This window comes from Palaemon carinicauda, chromosome 11, assembly GCF_036898095.1.
Source record: "Palaemon carinicauda isolate YSFRI2023 chromosome 11, ASM3689809v2, whole genome shotgun sequence".
Lineage (NCBI taxonomy): Eukaryota > Metazoa > Arthropoda > Malacostraca > Decapoda > Palaemonidae > Palaemon > Palaemon carinicauda.
In genome coordinates, this window is record NC_090735.1 from 40,288,709 (window position 1) to 40,296,037 (window position 7,329).

Below are 7,329 nucleotides of genomic sequence, written 5' to 3' on the forward strand. Positions count from 1 at the left end.
CACGAAAATTGTTACAATAAACATATGATATTAATATGAGAAATAAAATTATTATGAGAAAGATTAATCGACAACCGATTTATTCTTTAAGTGTTTCAAAACATGCATCTTATATAGTTTGAAGAGGACAATTCTTTTGACACTTCACCTATTACAAGTTTCCAAATAGTTTGCCTACATGAAAGAAAACACTGGTAATTTTAATCACACACACCTATGTATATAACGGATTTTGAGCGAAGCGAAAAATCTATTTTTGGGTGAGGTAGCCATGTCGTCCTATTGAAAGTTCCTAAAGGGTAGCTTCCTAGGGTATATTTGACTACAGTGATATTCCCAGAGAATTTTACCTTAAGGTATCCAGAATTCTAACTCCTGGAGCGAATATCCCTAAATAAATCTATCAGGGATATCGCATAATATCAGAGGACGTATTCTTGACACGTCACATAGCTATCTTCACCCCGAACAGTATTATCGCTTCGAGGGGTTACAGTGACAAGAATCTGAAACGAGAATGAAAAGAGAGCCGCCCATAAGGAATCTCTCCTATTCCGTTTGCAGTGCGTATCTGATGAAAGCGGTAGCGCCCTCTTTATTCCTTGTAGCGATTTATGAGGTGCTACAGATACTGTATTATAGGGAGGGGTCAATAAGCCCTTTTACAATAAAAGGAAGGGCGGGTCCATTAGGACGACATGGCTACCTCACCCAAAAATAGATTTTTCTCTTCGCTCAAAATCGGTCAGGCCATGTCGTCCTGATGGAAGTTTACCAGAGCATTACTATATCTGTGGATTCTCAACCGGTGCCCTACTCTCAAGAAAGTATTTTCCTGGTCCGTCTAGACCTAGAGACCTATGATGTTACCATCATTCATCATTTCATCTAAGCATGAACTATGTTAGTGCTTCCTGCCCCCTATAGGGAAGAGTTGTACTAAACTCTGGAAAAAGTCTCAAGCAGTACATTATAACTATGGATGACAAAATGACAAGCTTGTATAGTGGTCTCGCCCTATACATTATAAAGCAAAGTTTGTATAAGAGTCACCAATGTCAGTATGAATTCCTGACATATCCCCCAATGTGTCTACTCTTATTAACTATTGGATAACAGTTGTATCCGCATAGGAACAAATTTTGCATCTCTACCACCTTAGGGTACAATGTCAACCCTTCCTAAGGAAGGGTTAAAGAGAGTGGATTTTTGCTTGAATCAGGGAACAATCTTAAAAGACATACTATGATAAAAATATCCATATTCTAATCTAAATGCTCAGTACATTTCTAATAAAATGAGTGTGGGCGAATAAGACGCAGGGTTAACTATTAACTAGTTTATGAAAATTTAATAAACATACAAATCAGATCAACATTTATAAAATCTATAAAATGTGGACGATATCCGTTCAAGCATAAAGAAAACAGTCAACAGAAAATATTGTTTCGTCTACAGGAAACAGATTTGCCACTTCAATAATAATAATGATACAGTCTGTATACTGTTTATTTACACTAGCGTAAAAAACGCTTGGCACTAGTGTCCGTATCATTAGTTCACCAAAGTCAATAGAACAGTTCGTAAGGACACGTTAGTGGCCTATTGCTCAGTGTGTAGTAACAGACTGTGACTACACACCCACCGTCTTAATTAATCGTCCCAAATTAATTACACTGTTCCTCGCAGATTTAAACAGAAGGTTAAAGAATTCTACCTGCTGCTACCACAGACATCTTGAGTTGCTCCACTTGCTTCGCATAGTGCATAAAGAACAGCTTGGATGACTGCCAGCCTGTGTACGAACAAAGATGTTCAAAGTCCATATAATTAAAGAAATTTCATGGAAGAGGCAACTTTCCTCGGATCATGACTTGCGGGTGTACTGTCTGGAACCGTTCTGGGAATAACTCGGGTGATTTTCGCCCTTTGAACCCGAGGTTTCTCCTCTGAACACTGTCCTCCCATAAAGTCTGAAGTTCTATGAAGATAGACCTTTGGGCATTCCAATGGACATAGAGATGCATCTTCCTTCATAGGGCAGATTCTCTAGGAACTCCATCTGTTGGTGGGTAGCTTGTTCTTGGTAAGAAACGCTGGGTCTGGAAATAGATTCAATTCTCCCTCCAAGAACTGGACGTGGCCTTCCTCTCTAGAGAGAGCCAGTATTTCACTACCTCTGGCCCCCAAAGCGAGTACAAGCAGAAATATGACCTTTAATTCAAAACCTTCTAATCGCATTCTTCATTGATCATTATTTATGCACAACGAAGAATCTTATCTAATGACCATGCAAAGGGTCTTTGGAGGCACTGAAGGGCTAAGCCTAGTATGGGCCTTCGTAATTCATTAAGAAAGTCGTTAGAAAGGTCGACCTGTAAGGCATATATTATCTGTCTTGTCAAGGCAGGCTTGAACAATAGTATTGTGTTGGCTGCTAAACCTTGCTCATGAAGGTGAATGAAGAATGATAAATAGGAATCTGTCGAGAGGTTTCTTCCCCTTGACAAAGGATATTCGCTTCTACCCTGAAGCCTCATAATGTATTCTGGTTTCCTCCAAAAGTCTAACTGACTTTTGACACCGAATCTTTTTCTCATCGCTAAGGAGAGAAAATCATGAGATTTAGGTTCCCGGTTTTCTGTGATGAAGCGAAGACAGTCTACTTCTATACTCGCTGAGACAGGGATGGATCCGGTAGGGGTACGAATTTTAGTCGTAGTTCCAATGCCAGTGGGAACCACACACTATTTGGCCACTTGTGGGCCACTATTGCCGCTTTCCCTTTGAAGGATCTCAGTTTGTCAAGCACCTTCAAAAGGAGGTTGTAGGAACAGATAAATACTGGACCATCTGTTCTAGTCTAGGGACATAGCGTCCACTGTCTCCGCTAGCGAATCCTCGTATGGGGACACATAACGATCTATTTTCTTGTTGTCTTTCGTCGCAAAGAGGTCTATCTGCAGCTCCGGGACTTGACTCGAGATGAAGGAGAACGATCCTGCATTAAGGAACCTGGATAGAGCATCCACCGTCACATTGCGGAACCCTTGAATGTGAACTGTTGACAGGTGCCATTTCTTCCTTTCCGCCAAACGGAATAATGCCAACATCACTTCGTTGATTTGAGATGACCTCGACCCTTGTCGATTCAGGCATCTTACTATCACCTTGCTGTCTAGAACCAGTCTTATGTGGGTCGAGTGGCAAGGAGATACTTTCTTTAGTGTCAGATGTACTGCCATGGCTTCTAGAAAGTTGATGTGAAATGACTTGAAAAGATCAGACCAAGCTCCTTGGACTCTCTTCTGATGAGAGTGGCCTCCCCAGCCTTCCTTTGAAGCGTATGTGTGAATAGTCACTGACAGAGGAGGAGGTTGAAGAGGTATTGATTTCTTCAATTGCTTGGCATTGGACCACGGCTTGAGAAGCGTTTGCAGTCGAGTCGGTAGTGGTCTCATTAGATCTCTTCGCGCGTTTGATGCATATTTTCTCCAGACTCCTGTTGCATTCTTTAGCTGTGCTCTTAGCACTGGATCTGTTATCGAAGCAAACTGTAGAGAGCCCAGCACTCTTGATATCCGTCTGGATTTCAATAGTCTCTTGACAGATTCTCCTATTTCTTTCCGCTTCTTCCCAGGAATGGAGAGTCAATGTGACTCCAAATTCCAGTGGATTCCCAACCACTGAAATTTTAGAGCTGGAAAAAGTCGAGACTTTTTTATGTTGATCTTGAATCCCAGATGTTCCAGGAACTGGATCACTATCTTAGAAGCTTGCATGCATTCTGTCCTGGATGCTGCCTACACCAGCCAGTCGTCCAAGTAGGCTACTACTTGGAAAGACACATACTTGTATTTCCTGTCCAGGCAATTGCTGTAACCTCCCAAGATATTAAAACTAAGGTTAATTCTGTTCTAGAATACCTTATGTAATTTCCTAATCGGAAATTTAAGGTGTAGCTCACACCATGAAATAAAGTTTTAATATACGGGATAGAATGAATAGAGAATGAACTCACTTTCTATATATAGTACGGTCTCAACAAAAGGCTGTACAAGACAACATTAAGTATGTTACTTGAGTGTTATAACAAACTCTGTACTGTAGTTTTATTAATGCAGTGTGTACTACACCACAAATATAGTAACTACTGTACATCGCATGCTGCTGTGCCAGCCAGCACGCGCCGGCATTTACCCCTGTATAGTTCAAAGATATACTACCTTTAACTAATAGGCGGCAGGTCATGGGTTCGCAAATGTGTGCCGGCCGGCAATCATTGCCGTCCGGCAGCTGAAAACACTAACACCCGGCTGCCGGCCGCTAATCGTAGTGGCCAGCAGATTTTGGGATGTGTTTCCACTGCCGGCAAGCAAAGGTAGCTATACCCATGTCTTCCGGCAGTGACTAGGAACCAGAGAACCTCCACCTGCCCGGCTGCCGGCTGTTAAGCCGGCCGCGGGGTTTGTGTACAAAACACTAGTAAGAGAAACAGTATGGATGTAAGGTTATAAGGCGGCTTTGCCATATGACCTTCCATCCAGAAAGAGTGAACATATAGAAGGGGAGAATGTACTGGCAGACATGGAAGGGAGACCAAGGGAGGTCTGGGGTTCACTCTACAGAACTAAAAGGGTCTCTGCTGAGAGCCGGTCCTCCATCCTAACCTACACTAGGAATGGAAGTAGGACTGCGGCCAAGAGATGCAATGGCTAGGCCATCACTAAGATAGAGAGGGGGGGGAAGGGATAAGGGTCCTATAAACTTCGTCCTAGAAAGAGACACACCCAGCACCTAGAAAAGCTCATCCTAACCTAGGGTTGTCTATTGGGGAGGAAGACTGGCAATATTTGCTATCCTTCTCCATACTCCATACTAGAACAAAGTTAGGTGTAGTTATTTCGCCAGGCAACGGAGAACAACACAGGACAGTCTGCTAGACCACTAGAGGAAGGAAACATCTCGTACAGAATCCTTCAGACGTGGACTAGGGAAGCAAAGCTTCCTGTGTCTGCACCTAACCTAGCAAAGGAAACTCATTCTCTATGCAAGGAAGACCACAGACTAGAAACTCTGATGTTCTGCCCGAACCCAAAAAACCAGCCACTCTGGTTATTAGGTCAGGACAGACATATCCTAGTATAGTTATACCTGAATATTATTCAGATAGAACCGCTAGGATTACGCCTAAGGCTTACTCAGAGGGAGAGAGGGATTGAACTTAGTCTTTGGAGGAGAAAAGAACAATCGGAGATGTGCGAAAGTATACTACAGTACCATAGGCTACCAGCCTAGGTGCGGTGAGAATCGATTACCTAAATCACCGAAACTCTCTTGTATACAATCTTGGAAAAGGAAATTCAACAATATCTCACATGTATAAAAAATTTGCCTATAGCTTCAATAAAATAACACTCGGAAAAACTTATATCATGCATGAAAGTACTAGGGCCAGACGCCTAGGCTACTAAGCCTCGCGAAGGCAAGATTGGTTACCTGAATCGCCGAACTAAAAACTAACGGCATCATATAAGAATTCCTAGAGGAGCTAAATAGCTAGATTTATTAAAGCATAAAAACCGGGAACGTTGCTCTGGCTAACTAAATGACCCATATATAACGAGCGACAGCATCCAGGATGCCTCCGGTAGACAACAGCTCTTGTTTATGTTAATATCACCTTGATTTAATTCAAAACAAGAGCTTACAATTATACAAAGTAAAGATAATACTCAACTTTCCAGAGGCAGAAGAGGCCGGAGAAGGCATCATAATGTTGAATTATATCCAAAATTACGAGAAAACACAAGGGAAAACACCGAGTAGTAGAGCTACACGAAAAGGAATAAAGAGGGCGCTACTGCCTTTATCAGATATGCACTGGAAACGGAATAGGAGAGATTCCTTATGAGCGGCTCTCTTTTCATTCTTGTTTCAGATTCTTGTCACTGTAACCCCTCGAAGCGTTAATACTGCTCGGGGTGAAGATAGCTATGTGACGTGTCAAGAATATGTCCTCTGATATTATGCGATATCCCTGTTAGATTTATTTGGGGATATTCGCTCCAGGAGTTAGAATTCTGGATACCTTAAGGTAAAATTCTCTGGGAATAACACTGTAGTCAAATATACCCTAGGAAGCTACCCTTTAGGAACTTCCTTCAGGACGACATGGTCTGAGCCCAAATATATACATACATACACACATATATATATATACTGTATATATATATATATATATATATATATATATATATATATATATATATATATATATATATATAAATATACATATATATATATATATATATATATATATATATATATATATATATATATGTATATATATAATTTATATATGAATGCATATATATATATATATATATATATATATATATATATATATATATTTATATACTGTATGTGTATATATATATATATATATATATATATATATATATATATATATATATATATATATATATATATGTTAGTACGTAAGGATTATAAAATCTTCATTCATGTGTGACTAAGATATTATTTATCGTTATATGCAATCCAAAAATATTTTATGATAGATAAAGTGAAACAAGTTACGGAAATTAATAAGATATGTTACCTTTGAGTACATAATGCTTTTCTAATTCAACGATAATTTCGACATCATGGGTGAGCTTTTGATTTTATGAATGTTAATCAAAACGCCTTTAGCGACATCTTTACTTTCTTTATAAAAGCAAAACTTGGTAATATCAAAAGCATATACTTGCTCAAAATCATTTTAAGGCAACGTTTGGATAATTATAACTGAACTAAAATATGTCAATAGCTCATATGAATGAAGAAAATATCTCGAAAAATGTCAAAAGAATTAGATTAGTAGATTTTTTTACTTGGTCTCTTTATGACATTAAATTAAGTTTCTTCCCACGCTTCATTTAATCCACATTATAGATGAGAAAAATACTTTCTAAGGAGGAGATTTAAAAGAAAAAGAAACTACTACCTTCTTAGAATATTACATTTCTTTATAATAAGAGTTCTTATGAATATTAGATTTCTTAACATTTAAAGAAATACACTTTTGTATATAAATATTATGAGATAGAATCATTAGGATATAGTGAAATAGACGAGAAAGATTTCTTTCACGGGGAATATAAAATTAGATTGGGAAATAAAACTTGCTAGATATGTTCTACGTTAATTGAAATTTCTTGTCGATCTCCTCTGTTTATATCTAAAGCTCTGTCAAACATACTTTATTCAAATGGCCTTTACGATTCTTCAGACTTTGACTATTGTGGAAGAGTACAAGTAAGGATG